The sequence below is a fragment of the Dermacentor albipictus genome, chromosome 9 (genome assembly GCF_038994185.2).
Source record: "Dermacentor albipictus isolate Rhodes 1998 colony chromosome 9, USDA_Dalb.pri_finalv2, whole genome shotgun sequence".
Lineage (NCBI taxonomy): Eukaryota > Metazoa > Arthropoda > Arachnida > Ixodida > Ixodidae > Dermacentor > Dermacentor albipictus.
The window spans coordinates 28,822,716-28,845,846 of NC_091829.1; the positions used below are offsets into that span (position 1 = coordinate 28,822,716).

General features: G+C 47.5%; 1 protein-coding gene across 2 annotated transcripts in view; it reads right to left on the minus strand.

Moving 5' to 3' along the window:
• Window positions 1–23,131, minus strand: part of LOC135917978 (tyrosine-protein phosphatase Lar-like) — a 691,474-nt gene that overhangs the window by 287,836 nt on the left and 380,507 nt on the right. The window lies entirely within an intron of this gene.

Here is a 23,131-nt window from a genome sequence, read left to right on the forward strand (position 1 = left end):
AACGTTTTCACCGTGTGTCGTTGGCGTTCGTTGTCTCCGGACATACGGATGCATCTACCGCCTGGGCTGCCACGACGTAAACGGACCGTGCTACAACGTCTGTGCCTGGCGTTGCATTTACCAACTCTTATTCCTTCCTTTTTGGAATGGCCAACAGCCCCACGCGCGACCCATGCAGCAGCGATGAGACGCTCGCGCACATTATCTGTGTCTGCCCGCGCTATATTGCCGAGAGGTGAAGGATGAAGGTGAAGGATGAAGGTTGCCGAGAGGAAAGTGATGTGCACAGTGATGGACCAATTGGACAGCCATCCACCATCAGAACCAAAAGCTCCAGTCTAGCAACAACAAAGAGAACCTGTTCCATAACAATCGTCTGTACGGCACAGCGACGGAATGAAATCGATTGTTATGAATCTAACGACTAACCGTGAGCCCGACAAGTTCGGGCCACGGCAAGGCAGTCTTTGTCGAATGGGTCATCAAGCCCTCTCGTCAGGTGATCGTGAGCCCACTGGTTATACTCTGGCCCGTGGCGTTTTATTATTGTAATTTCTTTAAATGCATAAGCATTTCTATGCTTACCCAACGAGAAAACCGTCCGTCCGTCCCTCCGTCCCCCCGTCCGGTGAGACGACCGATTTCAAGATGGCACTCGCAAAAGCGAGCGAATGCATCTTCGTGCTGCCTCCAGCTTCAACGCCAACACAGCGCCACGGAAGGTATCAGCACACGCCGCAGTCGACCACATTACCAGATCGCTTTCAAGGTAGGGGGCCGCGCGTCCATCCTCAACGCTAAGTAACCCGGGAGCACACAGCGCGCGAAGCCATCAACAATCGGCGCTCTTCGTCGGCATCGCAAATCGCTTTAAAGGGACACTAAAGCGAAACAATAAATCAGTTTAGATTAATGAAGCTTTGTTTCAGAACCCTGCAGGCAGTCATTTCAAAAAGATAGTTTGATTATTAGATGAGAAAATGAAGGCCCAAGTATCAGTATTTGAATTTCGCGCCGAAACCCCAGTGCCGATACGTCAGCGTGACATCAGGGATTCCAAACTATGTTTTCGCATTTGGGCCGCGTTGGCTGAGTAAAGGTTCCCTAAACTTGCCATGTTTAATATGTGGTTCCTTTAGAACAGAATGTAGTCAATCTGTACCGCTATATACAGTTAGTAGGCCCTAGAAGATGCCATAAAAATCCATGACGTCACAGCCACCAGGCGTGGGAGCTTAATTAGGCGTGGCCACCCGTATTTCGTTCTTGCGCTTTTTTTTTGGCATACCAAACGTCTTATCGTTGTAAGAGTCGTGTTTTTGGTGTTGTAGAAAGGTAATTTACTGATGCAGAAGAAATAATTTTTCACTTTAGTGTCCCTTTAAAGTCACGGTCAGCGCCGCGGTGTGACCGGAGGAGTACCTTTGGTCGCGGTTTAAAACGGTTCGCCGCGGATGGATAAGGCGCTAAGCGAGCGACAACAGCTTATAACGATCGGAACGTCAGCAGCGTACCTGCCGCCCCCATGGACCTGCAGTACTTTGCTTGCGTCATCAATGCTCATTGCGGTGCCGTCCACACGAGTTCGTGTCTCCGCAACACTGTCGTTTGCACTCGCCGGACCAAAGTTTCATAATGCTGATTATAACATCGGGCTGCGTGGAGGTGAGCAAGTGGCACAATGCTTACGCTACTTAGACAATTCCCAAAGGAGGTCCTGCATTTTTTCCTTTTCCTTCTTTTCTATTGTCGCTTGGCTCAACTTAGTTCACTTATTGACTGCATGCGGAGCTCCGCGCGACCGCTTGAGCCGTCGGGGTAATGTTAAGTACACTGGATGACGGCGGGGCTGTCCATGTGATTGCGACGCCGAAACGCTAAACTCGAAACGTCCCTTACTAGTCAGATATGATCATCATCGTTTCTCGAGTCGCCACTTGACAAGCCAGCCTGAGGAGTTTCGTCCAACATTAAAGATTTTACTCTTTGAAACGTCCAGCTGTAGATAAGAGTGCGGGACGTAAACTTCCACACGTTTTTTTTTTTTCAGACCATAAAATTAACCCGCAAAACCCACCCGTAATGGCGTGACGGCGCGTACGAAATTATCTCAAGCGAGGTTCGCGCTCTCGCTTAAAAAAAAGAAACAGAAAAGAAAGAAAAAAGAAAGCAGTTTCAACTCTAACTGTGCGCGGCCGCTTCGATCCCTTGGACTCAGGGAGCACTGATATTCGCTGACGCGAATCGAGAAACTAGAAGTGTGCTGCACTCTAATTGGTTGAAGCACTAACAAGCACGCGTTAAATTGGGGTAACATTACCACAACGGCATTCTGTTAGCTAGACGAGAAAGTAATGCGCGAGCTGGCTTATCAAGTATGCGCAGAGCCCTAACAAACCCTACTGCTCAATACGCGCCACAACTTTAATCCAAACAGCTACGATCGACTTTTTTGTTTCTGTTGTATGCTTGTTTCTCTTTTTTGCAGGCTTTTGTCGTAGGTGAACGTGAACTAAGTAATTGAGAAGTTGGCCCTGCTGTAGCAAAAAAAAAAAAACGCCGTCGATAATCAAAGGAAGTTTCGAAATCGGGTCGATCAGGGTACTGCCTATCGCATTCGAGTTAGTGGAGCTACATTCAGCCATCCACGAGTCTAACAAATAATAAATGCACGATCACCCTTTTTCTATACATATATATGTGTATAGCTTCTAATGCTTTCCTCACTTATTTTGTCGTCTCCATACGCTGGAAAGCTTCAGCTTTGGCTTTTAGCTCCGACGCAAGGATCGATAACTGGGTCGAAATGCAATTACGCCGAACGCGTGCCCAAGTGAAACTGTTGGCGAGCACACGTGCAACATCAAAAAGATACGTTGTCGATACATAGCAAAGTAACGGACACGCTTCGCCAATTTACAAAGAAAAGATCAAAATTACGATAATTAATTTGCATAGGAAGACACGTATAACGCACACGCGCCGCAGACTCGCAGAAACGGCATAGGGCGGTGACCGAAACGGACAGTTCCTTTTTTTATTCCGATATCACACTCGAGGCGCATTTCTGCCGTCGCCGTCGCCGTGATGTTCCGCATGAGCGAAAGCATGTGAGGATGAGCGGGCGAACGCGGTTAAATCTCGCGTGCGCGAGCGTGGAACGCGGCCCGGATGCGTACCCTCTCCTGTGACGCGAGAGAGGAGAGGAACCAGGCTAAAACCCCTTAAACATCGTAGAGTAGTGACACTCTCCTCCTCCGCCTTCACTCCTGCTCGTTTCTCCTCTCTCTCACGCTCCTTCCTCGACCGTGGCGCCGCCTACACCGCTCGAGCATAGCAACGGCGCCAACATGCGCTCCTCGCCACTCCGTACACTCTTCTCGAGCAAAAATGGCGCTGATGCACGGCGCGAGGGCCCACGTGATGCTATTAGGCCAATAGCGACGCGGCGTCGGCCTCGGCCAGAGCGCGCGAGGAGGAGAGGGCATTTTTCAAAGCGTGGCACTACTTTACGAAGTTTAAGGGGCTTTAAACCAGGCCAGAGAGGAGGCACGCTCTTCTCCGGCGGCTGCTACGGTGCCTCGATGTCCTCCTCGCCCGCCGCTCCGTGCAGAGTGGAGACAACCGCGGCCCCAACTACGGCGTTAAACATACGAATCGCGGATGCCGTGAGAGACGCCTTTGGCGGGCACTGTAGGGACGCATTGCCGGCGCTCGTGTGTCTTGAAAGCGGTCTGTGACGTGGCCAAAGTGCAGGTAGTTCCGGTAGCTTCGTATGCGCTATGCTTTCAACGTGTCGTTCGTGTTGAAGCGAGAGATGCACGAAGGTCAATTCGCTTCCCGTTGCCGCGATTCCTCACTCAAGAATTTCGAGAGCGCGTTTCCGTGCTCACCAAGTGAGATGTCTTCATGTTTACCTGCGCGCTCATAACACAATGCTCGTTAATTTAGTTAAAACGCGTTGGCGGACTAGTTGGTCTGAATCCATGAAAGAATGTGTAAACGCGACTGAACAAGGACGTAGACAGAAGCAGAAACACAACTTTTTAAGTGAGACTGGTTTAGACGATCGCCTCTAGAAGCTGTGAGACGTGTAGTCAGTGCGAAATGTGCGTGCGCAAAAACTTTTTGTGGCAAGATTACTTTTTGTACGGACAAGATTACTCTTAGTGTATTGCGTCTCCAGTGCGCATCCGCATATTGGACAACGTGTATATAGTATCTCATTGTACCATATCATAATCATCCGCCACCTACCTTTCCCTGTATTTCCCACTTCCCCATTTCCCAGTGAGGAGTAGCAGGCTAGAGACACTCTCTCCAGGCCGACCTCTCCTCCTTTCTCTCCATTAAAATCTACTCCTCCTCCTCAAGGACAGTGCTGCCTCTCTCTGTCTGTTACGTTCTACGTCCTCGTTGAGTCACGCTTACCTATTCTATAATGGTCAATTTAGTTAGTAAACGAATGTTTACAAGTTTATACGGCCGATAAAAGCACTCTCTTTACTTCGTACAGCTATCTAGTAATTTGCTATGGAAATCGTTGCTTCGCCTTTCGGGCGGGACTGCTATTTTTTTTTCTTCTTATTTAACTTTTTCATCTAGGGCATTGATTCGTCGACAAATGTCCTTTCCAGAGATTGAACACGAGTGTGTGTGCGCGTGTCTCTGCACTTATAACACGCACATACAAAAACTGGCAAAGATATGCGGACACGGATCCGCAGGCAATGCCTTACAAATGTACACTACAGGATTAACTCACTACTTGAAATCACCCACTCATTATTTTCACGTCTGACCGCTCCACCAGCGGCTACAACAGCCTTCATCAGGACACACAAACTTAAGTAGTCGGCGTATACTGTTACTAAGCCGCTTCACCTTCTTATAGAAGAATGGTCCTATAGGAGAAAGATTGCGGACCGTACAAAACGAAAGTCTTAAACAACTTTCCGTTGGCACATCGCGGTTCACGCACTTTCCAATTGGTTATATGTAGAAAAATATTTAAGGAGAAATAGCGTAAGACCAAAACTTACGAGTTTACGTATAGTATTCTTACACCCCTTATATACGTGAAAGTAAAACCTTGTATATGTCGTCTATACGTTGTCCAAATTATGTTTGCGCGAACAAAGCTACTCTAAGAGAATATTGTCACGTGGTGGTGACGTTGAATAACACAGTAGCAATACTGTGAACGACAAATCTAACCTTTATTGGGCGAACCTGTGCCCACAAAACAAGCTACACTTATAGCACAACGATAGCGGCGAACACGCTTGGCGATCGTCGAAAAACTGATCAGCGGGTCAAGCGCGTCGGCTTTTATAGATCAGTCGTCGAATGTTCCAGCTTAACTGATGGGACCCGCGTGTCTTCCACAAAGTTCTACATCATTCGTGTCACGCGATGAAATCTGATAACACAAGGTTCGGCGACAACAGACACGCGGATAGAAGCGTCGATAACTTTCCAGAAACGTCGGATACATGCAGGCGCGTCCCTCGCTCTGCGATTACAGTTGTTAAGCGGCGAAACGTGGTTGCCCGATAAAGATAAGTACACGTGTCAATATACACACTATATATATATATATATATATATATATATATATATATATATATATATATATATATATATATATATATATATATATATATGCGCGAACTGCGTCATCCTATCGAGGAGCTTTGACAGTCGGCTTCCGAATTTGACACGTGGAGTAACTTTTGTTCGGACGCAGCACGTTCCCAGTCAGGACTCCTTCGTCTGGTTCCAGAGTCCACGTGAACTCGGCCTACTTCCTCAAACGCCGACAGGAATAAAACGAGCAATGCATACCGATAGAAACGAGCTCAGTTGGCGCCTGCAGACTTTCCGGACGCTGTCACGGAAAAAGCCCCTATAGCGCATCAAAAACTCCCGTCGCTTCGTTCGATCGCCCGACCATGACCCGGCCATGAGTCACACCGTCCACCTTTTCTAAATCCAAGCCTAACGCCCCGGAGTCTTGAACCCTAATCCACTTATTCGTCGCCGGAGTCGAAATCGGTGATGAGGCGAGACGCGTAAGCCGGTGCCACGTCTTCTTCCCTAGTTTGAGGCCCGGCGGCGACCGTTCAATAAAGCGGCAAAATGTAAGCGAACCAGACGAGCCCCCCGGGCACAGTGAAGAGGCCTCGTCGAGACCATCCTTTAGTCCGAGGGCGTTTGTTTCAGAAATCCTCTTCCGAGGTGGGGAGCGGAGAGCGCCGGGAGCGAGTCAGCGTATAGGAGAGCTCTCGGTAATCCCTGTTAGATTCGGTAATGCCCCGTATTGTTGCCCAGAGTGAGCCGCCATCCGGCTTAGAGAGAGAGGGGGGCGGGAGAGAAAGAGGGGGGAGGGGGGAGGGAGGGAGTTGGCTGCGCGCGTCGTCTTCGCAGTTCGGACGGACAGCTTTTCGTCGTCGTTTGCCGCGCGGGAAAGCGGGAAGGACGGAAGGCTCGATTGGGAAGAGGGCGACAGCCTTCTGACACCCGTTCGAAGACTCGACAAGGACATATAAAACCACGGAGCTAGGAATCTACGCGCCCCAGGCTTGCGCAGCCGTGTCGGGTTTCTTGAAGGCAAGCTTTCCGAGAGGTCAGAAGTAGAGAGAGAGAGAATAAAGGGAGAGATGGGGAGGTTAACCAGATCGCAATGTGCGGCTTGCTACCCTCCACCAAGGGAGGGGGAAAAGAGAGGAGAAAATTTGAGTACCTTGCAGAAGAGAAGCCCGAAGGAGAACAGTGTTAACGGCGGACGTTATGAGCGCTAGCATAATATGACCATGTCATTAGCGCGATGTTAGCACAGTTTATAGTGGACATCGATATAGACATAGAATGACGGGCGTGTACTGCGCTCCTGTATCAGGTGTGTTGAAACACAAAAACTTTAAAGAGGCGGAAGGGGGGGGGGGGCTTGAGGTTCCGAAGCTGCACAACTGAATAATGAGGGATGCCGTAGTAGGGAACTCGGGATTAATCTTGACCGCCTGGGGTTCTCTAGTGTGCACCCAAATCTGAGTGTACGAGCGCTTTTGCAGTTGGCCCTCTTCAAAAAAATTTGGCTCGTTTGTGCAATATTCGGTTGTTTGTCAAGGGTCACTTTCTCATGTCTGCTCACTGTAGCTCATTCTTAACTAAAGCAGGATAGCAGCCCGCTCGGCTATCACACGAGTAACGACACGGTTACTGTTCTGAACTTCTGAAGTACGACCTGCGACCTGCGACGCCCACGTAATCTTTTTTAGTACGTGTTTTCGTATTATATATATTTTTTTCATTTATTCGGCTGAGCATGCTTGATTCTACCGCGTTGCTGCGTCACTTACGACGTGATGGGTCGGCACTCATCATCATCATCACCGTCAGCCTGGTTACGCCCACTGCAGGGCAAAGGCCTCTCCCACACTTCTCCAACAACCCGGTCATGTACTAACTGTGGCCATGCCGTCCCTGCAAACTCCTTGCTCTCATCCGCCCAACTAACTTTCTGCCGCCCCCTGCTACACTTCCCTCCTCTTGGAATCCAGTCCGTAACCCTTAATGACCATCGGTTATCTTCCCTCCTCATTACATGCCCTGCCCATGCCCATTTCTTTTTCTTGATTTCAACTAAGATGTCATCAACTCGCGTTTGTTCCCTGACCCAATCTCCTCTTTTCTTATCCCTTAACGTAACACCCATCATTCTTCTTTCCATAGCTCGTTGCGTCATCCTCAATTTAAGTAGAACCCTTTTCGTAAGCGTCCAGGTTTCTGCCCCGTAGATGAGTGCTGGTAAGACACAGCTTTATACAGTTTTTTCTTGAGGGATAATGGCAACCTGCTGTTCATGATCTGAGAATGCCTGCCAAACGCATTCCAGTCCATTATTATTATTCTGATTATTTCCGTCTCATGATCCGGATCCGCCGTCGCTACCTGCCCTAAGTAGATGTATTCCCTGACCCCTTCCAGTGCCTCGCTACCTATTGTAAGTTGCTGTTTTCTTCCGAGACTGTTAAACATTACTTTAGTTTTCTGCAGATTAATTTTTAGACCCACTCTTCTGCTTTGCCTCTCCAGGTCAGTGAGCATGCATTGCAATTGGTCCCCTGAGTTACTAAGCAAGGCAATATCATCAGCGAATCGCAAGTTACTAAGGTATTCTCCTTAATAACTTAGTAATGGGTCGGTACTATGCGACTCCAAAGGATGTGTCCCTGAACACAACCATACGGTGCCGCAGGTCGCAAATACTATTCTCCAAGACACCGTCACGCTTAAGACACAAGCCAAAGTTGGTACCCAGTATACGCAGTTTTCGTCACAATAAATAAGCGTGTTGCCTAAAGTTCTTTTCCTTCTTTTTAAAAGTGAAGTTGAAGTTCGAGTTTATTCACACAGAAAATAAATGCATAAATCTGGTATACAGAGGATGATAAGTAATAGTATACATAAAAAGTCTGCGAGTAGCGAATTCATCGCAGATGTTCGTTATTCACAGTGTGTCCGGATACGTCGAATTACTTGATTCATCGAACTATCCTTCTTAGCTCAAGTCCTTGCAACCAAGTCGTTGACAGCGTGCACTGCTATGACACATCGCGCTAATGCGCGTCGGCGGCTGCGAAACAGGCCGGATGCCAGGAATCGGGAAGGAGTCGCTTGTCCGATCGATGATCGACCTGGCGAGATTCAATTTCACCCGCGCCGGCTGAACAAGCTCGCGCGAAAGAGCAATAAAGGCGATTACGAGCCGCTGAGGTGGCCTCAGACTCATTTGATGATAAGCAGTAACGCGAAAGGAAAAAATAATGAAAGAGTCAGAAGGGCGAAGGTCGTGTCGTGCCGTTGTGCTCGCAAGGTAGACGCACACGACACCAGTCGATCCACGGTGTGGCGAGAGAAAAATCGGAGAGGAAACTTCGCGCAACTCGACCGAAGCCAAACGAGTCGGCCCAAGACGTAATCGTCGTGTCGGAGCACGCTGTAGGCTTTTCAGCGCTGCCCCTGCGCAGCCAGAGCTACGACAGTGCATCCGAGCAAAGCACACCTCGATTAACAACTACCGCAAAGCAAACGTTATCGGCCAATAAGCTGAGCCTCTCAGAGGTCACGTGCTGGACCGACGTTCACGGCGAAACAGCGAAGCGAATGGCTTCACGGGGAGCTGTCGCGCCAGGGTTCACTGTGCGATGTAATCCTCCTTCCCAGATATTTATTTTTTTTATTTTTTATTTGCTGCCTTCATGACCTACGATGACTGTTTATACGCTGACGAGGATACCACATTGGGCAGGAGCGCTCGTAGAGACAGGCGAGACGCTCACGTTTCCCCAAGTACAGCGCTCAAGATGCGACCAGCATTGGCCATGAATAGTAGAGGTTAATGAGAACTTCATGTCTAGCTAGTAAGCAAGGTATAGTTAAACTAATAAGTAAGATATGGATCGACATAAAAAAAAGAAGACGCAAACGAAAGCAATACGGGTGGCGAAGCCGCCTCGAAGTTGCCACAACGACTCGCCATGCATGATGATGTGAATTTTGACTGTTCGGGTCTCCAGGTAATTTGGCCATCGCCAAAAGTTCCACTGCACTGCGGCCGAAAGTATTCAAAGAGACTAAGCTTGGAAATTACGAACACATTTACTGTGATTACGGCAATATAAGAGAAGACGCTAAAAATCTGCAACGTCACACTCCCGTACATGCGTGGGGTAGCGGCGCGAAAGTAAAAAAAAAAGTTAATATTGGTGTTCGTTTTATCTTCTAGTAATCAAACTCTCTCTGCGATACGAAGCAGAACAGTCTTGAAACGATACTTCCGAGACTCTAAATGACTTGGGCTTTCTATTTGGCGTTCCTTAAACGAAGTAAACCGGAATGGAACTTAGAAATCCGAGACAACTGAAAATCTGGCCAACCACTTTAAGAAACACCATTGCACACCTTCATTCCACAACGCGCATGTTCTAGAACAGTATAACAGAATAAAAATAATATAGGAAAGAAATGACGGATAAATATTACGCGTATCTCACTGCATAAAAAAAAAGGAGTCTGGTATTTGTACAAGCACGATCGTGTATCACGCTGTTAAAGAAAAAATCCTAGTTTCGCCATAAGGGCAAAACAATGAATGCCAAAGTAACATGTCAGGACATAATACACGAAGTGTAAGACTCGTAGCTGCAGTGGCGGCATGAACTGCACTAAACGGAAGTTAAGTAAAACGATATAAGATGCAGTTTCGCCTGAAAGGAGAAGCATCGACGACGATATAGCAAATTAGTGGACACCTATACGAAGTAAGGACAGTAGTTTTACCGGCCGCTAAACGTGTAAACCTAGGCACGCTGCCTAAATTAAGAAGGACCGGTCTCACGCGCGCACTAGCAAACATGAACACGTCCCACTCGATGACCGCGGAAACTCGCGGTCAAAAATGCTGCAGTGAGGAAAGGCGGCAGCAGCAGCGAGCGATTGCCCGTGGGGCCGCGTCTGGCACCGACGCGAACTGAGCCGCTAAAACCGACGCGAGCCGCTAAAACCCAGCGCGCTGCGGACTCTGTCCCCTTCGCAGATGGCTTTTAATACACTGCGAACCGGGTGGACGCGCGCAGCCGCCCGGAGTTGAACGTCCCTTCCCCCCCCCTCCTCCTCCCCTACACACCGAGCCTTGCGCGTTACCGAAGACGGCGTGCTTCCTCCTCGCTTTCCCCCCTTGCGTCAGCGAAATTGTGTTGCGATAGCTACCCCACCTCCACACGCTTTCACGTGCACATACAGCATACGCCGCGCGGCGACAATTGGAACGCCTTTGGACTTTACAAGGAACCTCACAACGACGGCGACGGCAGAAATGCGCCTAGAGTGTCCATATCGTTGCTATCGCAATAAAACGAGCCGTTGTGCTAGGGGTCCTTTGTCCTGATCGTGCCATCGGACAATTTCACTTTCGTTTATTAACTAAAGCCACGCCTTTCTGAGCGACTTTACCACCACTTTTCCGTATCGGGTATGCGACTCAAACCTCTTTCCTGTGCCGACACCGGGAGGCAGCGCACAGCCGCGCCAATTAATTTACACCAGTTTTAGGTTTGAGCTCTTTTCGTGTATCGCACCATAAATATTTTAGTCCTAGAAGAATTACGATAAAGGGCATGCGCTGTCGCTGTTTTGTTTCATGACATCTGTTCGTGGGCTTGCATTACGAAAATTCTGAGGAATAATTTTGCCAAGAATGTAAGACCTAGTATGAGCAAATTTAGCGATAGAATCGTGTGGCAAGTATACCGCATGGCATGGCATGTAGTATGCGTATACCTATATATCAACGAAACCTCAGGGTGACGCCGACGGCAAAATTGGGTTGGAGTGTTCATATACTTGATATCGCAATAAAGAAAGGAAAAAAAAAGCTATTATCTATGTCGACGCTTATATATCACACTTGCGTGACAAGTGATCTGATGCATATGCCGCGTTTGTGGCATCCGTTTTCAATTTTCAATTTTTGTGAAGAAAACGCTCCTCGCGGCACAGCCGCATCGCCAACGCGCGGCTCGGCTCGGCTCGGCTCGGCTCGCGCTGTTGATTGCTGGCGTCCTTTTGGACAGTGCTTCGGGCTGCCTCGCCGCTCCCGGTCGCTGTGCCTTCGCATTAGGAGCCGCCAATAAACTTCTTCTTCTCAATTGGTGTAGGTGCGGGGTACTCAAACCCCGTCGCTTGAAACCCTGGAGCTGCGATCAAGAACGCTACCACCCGCCATGACCGACAGCTCATCCCAAACGACGCGTCTTCTTCACACTGCTAACATCTTTATTGAGACCACAGCAGGTGGGCATACAAACAAGCTTCCAAAAGACTTCCGGTTAAGCCCTTTTCTCTTTTTATCCCCCTTAACCCAAGGCTTCCAAAATACTTCCGGTTAAGCCTTTTTCTCTTTTTATCCCCCTTAAGCCAAAGCTTCCAAAAGACTTCCGGTTAAGCCCTTTTCTCTTTTTATCCCTCTTAACCCTTCCCCCTGCGCAGGGTAGCCAACCGGAACTACCTCTGGTTAACCTCCCTGTATTTCTCTGCGTTATTCTCTCTCTCTCTCTTGAACAAAACAAGTATACAACGGCCTATAAATACAGTGTTTCAGCTAACACAGTATAACATTCAGAAAGGTTGCCAGTGCCAGATGGCACAATTCTAGTCCATGAAGTGGTCTAGTCGAAGTGGCGGGCACTACTTGCAAAAGAAAAAATAAATAAACCAGAATGCACAATAAACTAATTATCACAAATTAACTAATTGATTTTTAAGCTAATTACAATAGTGCCCGTACCGTAATTTACAAATTCCAGTCGTGGATTTCGCAAGGCGGATCAACTTGGAACGAATTTACAGGATGACGACAGTTTCGACACAGTAATCCCCGAACTTTGCGGAGAAATGCATTGGCGTTCCGGTTGCCTTCGTGCTTAATGAATAAAACTGACATTTCGTTAAGAAAGTAATTGGAACGCCGATGCATTTATCCGCAAACTTCGGCGATTAGTATCTCGAAACTGGTGTCATCCTGACAATTGGTTCCAAGTTGATCCGCCTTGGGAAATCCGCGGCTGGAATTTGTAAATTACAGTGCTGACCATAATGTAATTAGTTTAAAAGTTCGTTCGTGCATTTTTTAAATTAGTCGATTATGCATTTCAATTGATTGTGCAAGTAATTTCTGCCTCTTCGAGTAGATCTCCAGCTCACTAACTAGAATTGTGCTATCTGGCCCAGGCAAACTTTAAAAATTTTTGAAAGCGTACGCTGAGACACTCGGTATATCTCTCGAGCTGGAACCAGTCTTTCTGTGCAATAATAATGATTGACCGCCGAATTGTGCAGTTAAGTGTAACAAGAAAGGTACACAGAGGAGCTAGAGGCAAGCGGCACATTCCTTGTAATTAAACACCTCAAAAGCACGCCCCTGTATTATTCTAAGGCACAAAACACTTCTTTTTTTTCACGGCTAACTTGTCTTCTGGGCTCGTGAACACACTGCTGCTACAGCACGGACAAAAGAGTCCTAGATGCGGCACACTTTCACTATCATGTAAATGTGAAGTTTAAGTGGAGAGAACTAGATATAACGTCGTCCAGTAACCGTGACTGCGCTGGCCAATATACGGCTAAATAAACAATTTTCTTTTTTGTTTTCTATATTAGACCAAAACTGCAGTAAGAGCCCCCGAAAACTTTGTTTTGAGCGTGTACGCTTTAACGCAGCGAGCTTACTTTAAATATATGAATACCTCTACAGCACCATATAGGGTACACAAAGTTGTGTAGCACTCCCGTTGTGGGAGCGATCCTCACAAGTTTAAACGCTTAACGAAGCGATGTAAATGTGAGGGACTACTAACCTTTCAACAAGGCCTTCGCTTTGAAAGTTGAAGACATCCATTCCGCCCGCTAATAAATTTAGTGGGCTGAGTGGGAGGCGAGTATTCCATTACGAAGCTTGGCATTGATTTCTATTTTCTTTTCACGGTATTTATTACATAACCAAAATCGGATCCCTGGCTGATAGAGGCAGCAGTAGCGACAGAGTCTAAACATGGAAACCTTTACAGGAGCGGACATTTTAACAAAAACGACTAATCACCTCTCGTTTAGAATAAATAATGGCAAAGATGCTTTTGCGCGTTTTCGATAGGCATGACCAATACCATCGACGTTAACAAAATACGCTTCAACCACAAGCAGATATATTATACATGCCGTAACATGACGCTTGTTGTCTAAGTTACGTACAGTCGCCGGTTTTGTTAAGGTGATCACTTAAGCCCTAAGCGGACAGGCCTCACGTGTACTAAGACTGCGTGGTTTCGTGTGTTGGTGGAGAAAATCAAATGATAAATCGAATGGTCTAGTTACCAATTCATGCATTCTAATGTGCACTGACGCTTTCGCGAGAAAACAAGGTGCCTTCTCACGAAGAAGACGCCATTAGTACGAAAACTGTGCGCAACCCGATCACCTTGAAATCGCGCCTAGGTGACCATATAGCACTCGCTTCCCCTAAATCTTACTAAGACTGCTGTCATCTTTATGCATAACGAGAAATGTTTTTAAGGTACGAATACGGAACACGTAGAGAAAGGACAAGACTGAGTAAAACACACAGAGAGAGAGAGAGAGAGAGAGAGAGAGAGGGAGACAGAGAAGACAGGAAGGGCTGGGAGTATAACAGAGGTTATAAACAAAACAAGGCGATTTCAAGACGTACAGATACTTAAACAGTGCACATATACAACGCAACAAAATGTAGCAGCAAAGTGCAGAGGGCCGGAAGCGCGACTTCGCCCGGAATTCAATTCCATTTTTCTTCATTTCTCGTCGCGAAATGCAGCGGTCGCTAGAATCCCAGAGGAGAGGCGCATCTTTACTGTACCTCCGGGCTGAAAAAGTGGGAGGAAAAACAACCATAAAAAACAACAACTAGAAGACAACAACAACAACGATGCCATGCTCTCTACGACACGCAAACGGCCTCAGGATGCAGGCGCGGTGCGGAAAGCCGGAAGCAACAGGGAAAGAAACCGTAAGTAGAAAGAGCTCGGCGAATGCACGGTGCAGTGCGTCCCGATGAATTCGGGAGTCCAAGCGAGTAGCCGTCTCAGTTATCGAAAAGCTGAACATCTAATCGAGAGAATCAGCATTGGGCGAATAAGTGAAGGCTCAGACTTGAGGTAAGGGCAGCCTCGGCTAGAGGCCGATGCTGGCCTTAGCTTCGTCTTGCTGTATTTGTTTGTTTGTTTAGGGCAGCCTCGGCTAGAGGCCGATGCTGGCCTTAGCTTCGTCTTGTTTTATTCGTTTGTTTGTTTGTTTGCTAGCTTGGTTGCTTGCTTGCTTATCTTACCCTGAGGATGTAGAGCACAAGAGTTGCACCAAAGTTGCATGAGCTTCGCAAGCCATTCTCTTGTTGTAAGTGCAACCTGCGTGTTTTCCGTTCCTGCTTGCGCACTCCATTCTTTGTTTTCACTTTGCTTGGTTCTTTCTTCCTTTTCTCTAGGTCCCGACCCTAAAAAAATTATGGGGTTTTACGTGCCAAAACCACATTCTGAGGCACGCCGTAGTGGGGGACTCCGGAAATTTCGACCGCCTGGGCTTCCTTAACGTGCACCTAAATCTAAGTACACGGGTGTTTTCGCATTTCGCCCCCATCGAAATGCGGCCGCCGTGGCCGGGATTCGATCCCGCGACCTCGTGCTCAGCAGCCCAACACCATAGCCACTGAGCAACCACGGCGGGAGGTCTCGATCCTGTCCTTCCTAAGCAGTACAGGCAAGCGTTACGCCCCTTTCGGTGGCAATTATCAGCCCGCTCATCCTCTATTCCTTTCTCGATCCATTCTATGTGTTTTCATATGGAATTGTAATAATAGGCCCCACAATGGTTTGCAGGTAGAAGCACGCTAAATACAACGATTTTTATCAAGCACATGCGGCCATTGTAAAAACGTCCGTTCGAAAATTATCCGTTCGAAGGCGTACATTCGTCTCTCTGCGTGCGACACCATGTGCTGTTTTCACTGCACAATTCCGCAGAGAACAATGCCGGCCAACGGAGCATCTGTACGCTTAACACAGACGGGGCCACATGTAAGTCGAATCATCAATAGCGTGCAGTGCCGTGTGCTAGCTGCGGTGCAAAACAGCACCAGCAGCAAACACAGTCGGCAAAGTTGACGAGAGTTCGTCTAGAATGCCTCACTTAAAAAAAAAGAGAAATAAGGTTAAGGAAAACGAAAAAGAAACAAACCAGGCGCATACATGGTATATACAGCTGCAACACAGCACCAAGTCCTATTTCGCACAATTTACGGTCCCAATTTCGCGCTGGTCTGCGAATTTCGCTGCCCCGCAAAACAACAAACGAAAAGAGCAACGCGGTGCATATAATGCCTACGCACACCCAGAGTATATGCCGGGAAACCCGTGAATTTTCATTACCCTTACCCTCGCTGTCGTGTGCGCGCGCCTAAGCTTTATTTTGGTGTTTTTATTTCTTCATTACGTTTTCTCGCCTTCTTTGTGTTATTTCATTGTTAAATCATCTGCGTCGGCGAAAGTCACTTCGGCCGCGTTTACCACGCCGGCATGTCGGCTTAAGTGAAACGAAGCAGCTGCAGGTCAGGCGTGCGACACGCAGGTTACTGCGGGGCGCCCATAATTTAGAAGTAGCCGCACAGAGGCACGGCATCTGGGACGGCTGCAATGTTCAGCCCCGGATGTCAACCGACGTAACCGTGCCGGGACGTAAACTACTTGGGACGTGCAACCAAACGGAGTTGGGCGCAAAGGTGAAAAGGGGTAAAAAACAAACGTTAAAATAAGAGACGAGGTGTCAGCGGCGAAGCTGTCGCGGAAAGCACGGCGCGGGGAATATTAAACGAGGCCGCGAGTATAAAACCACGGGCCACGCTACGAGAGAGCCTCAGTGTTTCTGTGGCTGTGAAAACAACTTTCGTCTTCGTTGAGGGCGACTGGCCCGTGTGAACGCCTTTGACTTTCTCAGGCCCTCTGCGTGCGTGCGCGAGCTCATGGCGTCTTCCCATCTATCTATCTATCTATCTATCTATCTATCTATCTATCTAGCTATCTATCTATCTATCTATCTATCTATCTATCTATCTATCTATCTATCTATCTATCTATCTGTCTGTCTGTCTGTCTGTCTGTCTGTCTGTCTGTCTGTCTGTCTGTCTGTCTGTCTGTCTGTCTGTCTGTCTGTCTGTCTGTCTGTCTGTCTGTCTGTCTGTCTGTCTGTCTGTCTGTCTGTCTGTCTGTCTGTCTGTCTGTCTGTCTATCTATCTATCTATCTATCTATCTATCTATCTATCTATCTATCTATCTATCTATCTATTCCCTCTTTCCCGTCCCCCAGAGAAGGGTAGCCAACAGACGCCTTTCAGGTTAACATCCCTGCCTCCTCTTTTTTCCTTTCAGCCTCTTCCTCCATGTGCGTGTACGCGCGTGCACGATTAGACGGCGCCAGACAAGATGACGAGATAAGGTGTGAGAAAACAGGCAACACAAGCTCGAACGATACGCGCACACAGACACGCTAGCGTTATATACACTGATAGAAGATGCACACGCAACATGAACGGTCGCCATGATGCTATCGGTGAGGTGTAACCGACCGCACCATTCGGTTACTCTAGCGTTGCGCTTTACAATACGCGGGGTCAACTTGCCAACAAATACACAGCTGGCAATGGGACTGACGTAAACGAAACAAGCGCCTGAAAAAAAAAAGAGGCGTCAAAATGTTTCCCTCATGATGACAACACTAAGCGCGACAGACAGACAGACAGACAGACAGACAGACAGACAGACAGACAGACAGACAGACAGACAGACAGACAGACAGACAGACAGAAATAGATAGATAGATAGATAGATAGATAGATAGATAGATAGATAGATAGATAGATAGATAGATAGATAGATAGATAGATAGATAGATAGATAGATAGATAGATAGATAGATAGATAGATAGATAGATAGATAATACTGGGTAGTATAATGTTGCGAGTGATGTGTGCTTCACGCACACGCATAATGTCATTTGACATATTGCGATAAAGAAGCAGAAAATCAATTTTTCTCGATATAATCGCGTGAAGGACGGAAATACGGATAAAGTGCCTGAAGACGAGGACTTGAACAATGGAAGCGACGAATCATAAACTTCAGAAAATAAAATAAACGGAGGAGTGCAGGTTGCCTTCACAACAGTGAAATACAGATGAAGATGAACGCTTTGAGAAGCATCACGCAAGAATGACAATTGATCACCGCTCTAGAAGCGGCGAAAACATTCTTTTCATATAATTTTTTTCAACGCTCCCCAAAGAAATGCTGGCGAGTTTCGTTTCTTGCAAAGCGAGGCGTCTTGTCGCGTGTTCTGCCTATTTACTATCGCTCCACTATTCTTCCGCCTCGGGTAAGTTGCTCTTTTGTCTCCAAGATGCGTCTATCTATATTCGTTAAGGGTTCGTTGGCCTCTAAAGCAGACGACCTGAATACAACGCCCAGCTCTTTTCAGCGTTGGTGATATCCCGGTCGCTCCAAACGAAAAAAAAAATATAGAGGTAAAATAGGCGGAGAGATCGGAAGCCAGCGGGAACGCTTGCACCCATGATGGCAAGGGAAACGTGCCCGGTTTTTTTTTAACGCTTTGTTTTGTTTAGGCACCAGGTAAACACGTTCCTGACTGAAGAGTTCGTTGTCATGATTGTTTCCCGTGTACCTTCGACATGAGAATACGCTTTCGAGGAAGGAGACGAACAAGATGAAACCAAACACGAAAAGCTACGGTATTCGGAAAAAGTGAAGAAAGGCGAAAAGAAAAGAAAAAGATAGATAGATAGATAGATAGATAGATAGATAGATAGATAGATAGATAGATAGATAGATAGATAGATAGATAGATAGATAGATAGATAGATAGATAGATAGATAGATAGATAGATAGATAGATAGATAGATAGATAGATAGATAGATAGATAGATAGATAGATAGATAGATAGATAAAAAGTCACTGACGTACACAGCCCTCCATCGGGTCGCGTACTTTGAAAACAACGTCTGTGATCGTGATGACGACAGGTATTGTTAGCAATGGCCTGCCGAGATGCCGCGATGCAAAGTTTTGCTGGCCAGGTGCGACAGATGCGTCGACCTTTCCTGGAAAGCCACCGCCACCCTCTAGCCACACGGCGTCACTAGTTCTACTGTGTGCGGAGAACAATACGCAGCGTCCTCAAGCCTTCGTCGCGGGATTGTCGATATGAGTTCGACGAAGCAGGCTTTGTGACTGAACCCGCCACCGCCGACCTGGCCTGCTGTGAGCAAGGGACTCCCCGAGGGAATGCATCTGGTGGCAACGTCGCACGCCCTTTTCAAGACGCAAGAAAATGTAGAACCGGGGGCCACGAGGCGGGGGTCAGCTTGGGGAATAAGAGGTGCCTCCTTTGGTCAAGAAGTAACCCCCGAGTTCTGCGAAGCCCGTCTGGCCTCGGTGGGGGCAGTGAAATCTGTGCGTACGTGTTTGTGTAAGCCCTCCCGCACAAAGGCGACTCGGCTGCGATGACTGGAACGTTTGTCCCTCACCTAGGGATCTAGGAAACACGGAGTGTTTATAAGCAGCTGTTTGTCGGCTGCTATAGTGTGCTCGTGCTCGTCAGCGTGCTCTGTGATCGTGCTCGTGAGCTGTGTGCTCGAGCTCGTATGCTGTCTGCTTTGTCTTGCGGGCTCCATTTGGTAGTCACGCTAGACTGTCGAATGTATCTCTTGTTCTAATGTAAAATATGTAAATATATCCTGCTCGCCTAGTCCTGTTCCTCCCAAGTTCCTCCCTACCACCTACAGCCCTTACAATATAGAATAGCGCAGACGAGAACAGTGAAACTACACGCCTGTCTGCGACGAATCCTGCGCAAGAATACGACACAAGATTAGGCGATGTACAGAAGCGAGCAGACGCAGGAAACGTAAACCTTGTGGAAAACGTCCAGAGGAACTCCCGACAGTCGAACGCATCAATGCCGGAAAGTTTACAGAGACAGCGAGAGGCGAAATAACGAAACAACAAAACGCGTGATCGGGCTGTGAAGTGCCGTATACGCAACGACACTTTTTTTTTGTGTGTGTGCAGAGCGTTAGTGAAAACAAGCGAGAGAGTAACCTTGTCATTCGACAATGATGTATCCTTGGGCTTGCATGAAAAAGAAAGCTTCGTCTTGCTGGAACGGCATTGGAACACGGGTGACAGCGGAGAATGAAAACGGACCTTTCTTGCCGTTCACGCCCAAGCGCCGTTGCTCTATTCAATGCAACTTGAAGCTGCCGAGGAGCTCCTCGTGTGCGTGATCTGGGTTTCCAGAGCTCCCTGTCTCTTTTGTTTATTGGACGTGACGTTCAGAAAACGGAGTTTCGATAGTTTCGTTGCCTATACAGGACGCGCGACAATCGACAGACCTCAATCCGCTATAGCATGTTCGGATACCCAAACGCAGAGCGTATGTGAAGAGCTTCCAAAGTGATACCAGAGTCCCTTGATATAATTTAATTCGTCACCGTAAGGAGTGTCAAAGTGGGAAAAAATTGTACGTGCGTGTGAAGGCGCTCGCAAGGCAGATGAATACAGAGAGGGGGATTCAAAGGAATTCAATTTCGTTTGACAAAACGCGTACGGGGAATTTTCTTAAACTGTTTGAGCCCGTAGCCAAAGAAGGTCAGTAACGGGTTCAATATTGAAGTGCAGTAAGTCACGCAGGCATAGGTTACGTACTCGCATTGAAAGCATGATAACAACAGACACCGGTCACAAGTTTCGTCGTGTGTAAGGAAGATGAAAAAAGGCCGAAAAGAAAAACAACAACAACAACGAAGCCATAATAAATTAACACTGAACTATAATACATTGAAGAGTAACACATAATACACTAAAGGCGGAAAAACAGGGGAGTATGAAATTCTCGTTGGCTCACCGGATAATAGAAATAACTCAGAGAAATCAAAAGAAAAATAGTCATACACAGATCAAGTTATTACTACGGGGAAAGGGACGTGATGACATTGTCTTTGTATGTATGTATGTATATATATATATATATATATATATATATATATATATATATAGTTAGGAATGGCCATACTGGGTGGCAACGTGCCAGCTTTCAGCCCGCTGCACGTGTTCCAAACCAACCAGACGAGGCGCCCTTCCGAGAACTGCGGATGACCGGCAGCCACGTGGCGCGCGGTAAGCTCAGGAATGTGGTACTCCGCCGCGCCACCCGGGACGGAGCACAGTTCTACGGAGCCCTCGGTCGTCGACACCGCGAGTTCTACAAAGCCCTCTGACGTCGGCTCCGGAGCCTTTGTGTGTGTGGGCTCGAACTTGTGTGCATTAGTGTGTGTGGGCCGTACTGCGGGGCGGCGGCAAGTTTACAATGATTGGACGAACATTCCCGACCATTCGGACTCCGTCCACGCCGAACGATGACGTCGAACTATGACGTCAAGCGGAGAGCTTATAAGCAGCGTTTGCCGGCTGCTAGGGTGTGCTCGTGTCCTGCTCGTCGTTCGGAGCTGAGTGCTCGTTGTTATGCTCAAAATGTAGTAGTGAGCTGTGTGCTCGAATGCTGTTTGCTGAATGTTAATCTTGCGGGCTTCATATGGGAGTCGCGCTAGACTGCCGATGTATGTCTTGTCTTAAAATATGTTAATATGTAAATAAATCCTGTTCATCGAATTCATCTCTACGACCTTCGACTCCTTCAAATGGTGGCAGCGGCGAGGTAGTCCGACGACTCCTACATCTGCTTGACAGCCATAGGATCGTCCGACGAATCTAATAATAATAATAATAATATATATATATATATATATATATATATATATATATATATATATATATATATATATATATATATATATATATATATATATCCTGTTGTTGCATTTTCCCGCATTTACCGCTAAAGCATAGCTAACTAAAGCATAGCTAATCAAGGGACACTGCCGATACGATTACAGAGTCGCGCCAGGGTCATCGATAAACCCAATACCCGCTGCAGATCCAGTCACTAGCCGAGAACGAGCAAGGGACAGAGAACCAACGGCAGTTGCCTCACCCGCGATGCGGCACGTATGGACGCACGCTTTGCGATCTGAACGAGCGCCAACAGGGGGGCAGGCGCATCGCGGGAATTCGGGCGTCAACGTTGCCGCGGACGTCCCACGAACGGGGGAAACAAAATGGCTCCTTTTTTTTTTTTGCGGTCGTCATCAATCGAGCGAAGCGCGACACTAACATGTCGAGAGGATCGAAGAGGTGCGCAGAGATTTATTCGGACAGATATATGAGAGAACGACGATGGAGAGAGAGAGAGAAAGAGAATGAGGAGAAGGGAGGAACGATTGTTGAGCTCCGTTAAAGAGCGGACAGCCACGGCCAGCAATCAATGAGATTATCGATTGCAAACAAAATCTTGCCTGTGTAGAAGTCCGTAGCCGCGTTTCGGGCTGGGAACGGACGACGCGTCCGGAAGAGAGCGAGACAATAAAAGAAGCAAGCCGTTTTTGTTTTTCTTTTTTCTTTCTTTTTTTTGCGGGTAGTGAATGCGGTATGAAGAGACAGGATCAAGTGAGGAAAGGAGGAGGGCTCGTGTCCGTTGTCTCTCGCGCCCGATTTTCGTTAATAGCGTTGCGGGGGGGACCAACAAATAGATCGATACGGACTATAAGAACGACACCACTTTCACATGCGGTCAGCACGCCGTTCCGCGCCCAAACGCACAGAGGCCCTGCTCTGGCCAGCTTTGGACTCTGGCGGAAGCTCCCAAAATCGATCGGCACGCGAGCCAGTTCACGGCGTTATGCTTTGTTTCTGTTCTAGTAGAAGGGTAATTACAGGTTATGAGCAAAACGTGAACAAGGTGAATGCAGGAGCCAACCTTTCGACAAGTGGACTTGACTTCTTCAAGGCCTTGAAGAAGACAAGTCCACTTGTCGAAACGTTGGCTCCTGCGTTTACCTCGTTCACGTTTTGCTCATCGTCTTGAATTACAGGTTATGTTATTCGTAAACGTTTCAGTACAGGAGTCTTACATGAGATATTAAGCAAATTCAGCTGTTGGCAACTGTTTTGGCACCGAATTCTCTAACAACAATTATGCTCTGACTTTCCTGCAGGCATCGCTGTTGCCGCGAAATGACGGTAGTATTCGCCTGGCATCAGTCGAACAGCAATCGCGGCTTTTATTTAGCCCAGCTGAACAACCAGGCTACGCCTGGTCGATCAACTGATTGATTGATTGACTGATTGATTGATTCATTTGACGTGCTGTGGTTGGAACACGTCCTTGACGTGTTCAATCTCCCAACTGCGACATGTGAACTAACTCCATACATTAAAATAGCAGTAGTGAGACTAAGTGGTTAACAATTGAATGAGTTATTTATAGCTACCGACGGGGCGAAAAATTTGTTGCCAGGAATATCACAAGTCTTCCCTGCCTGCTTCCAACTCTTTACTTGCTGGTAGGGCAGTTCCCACAT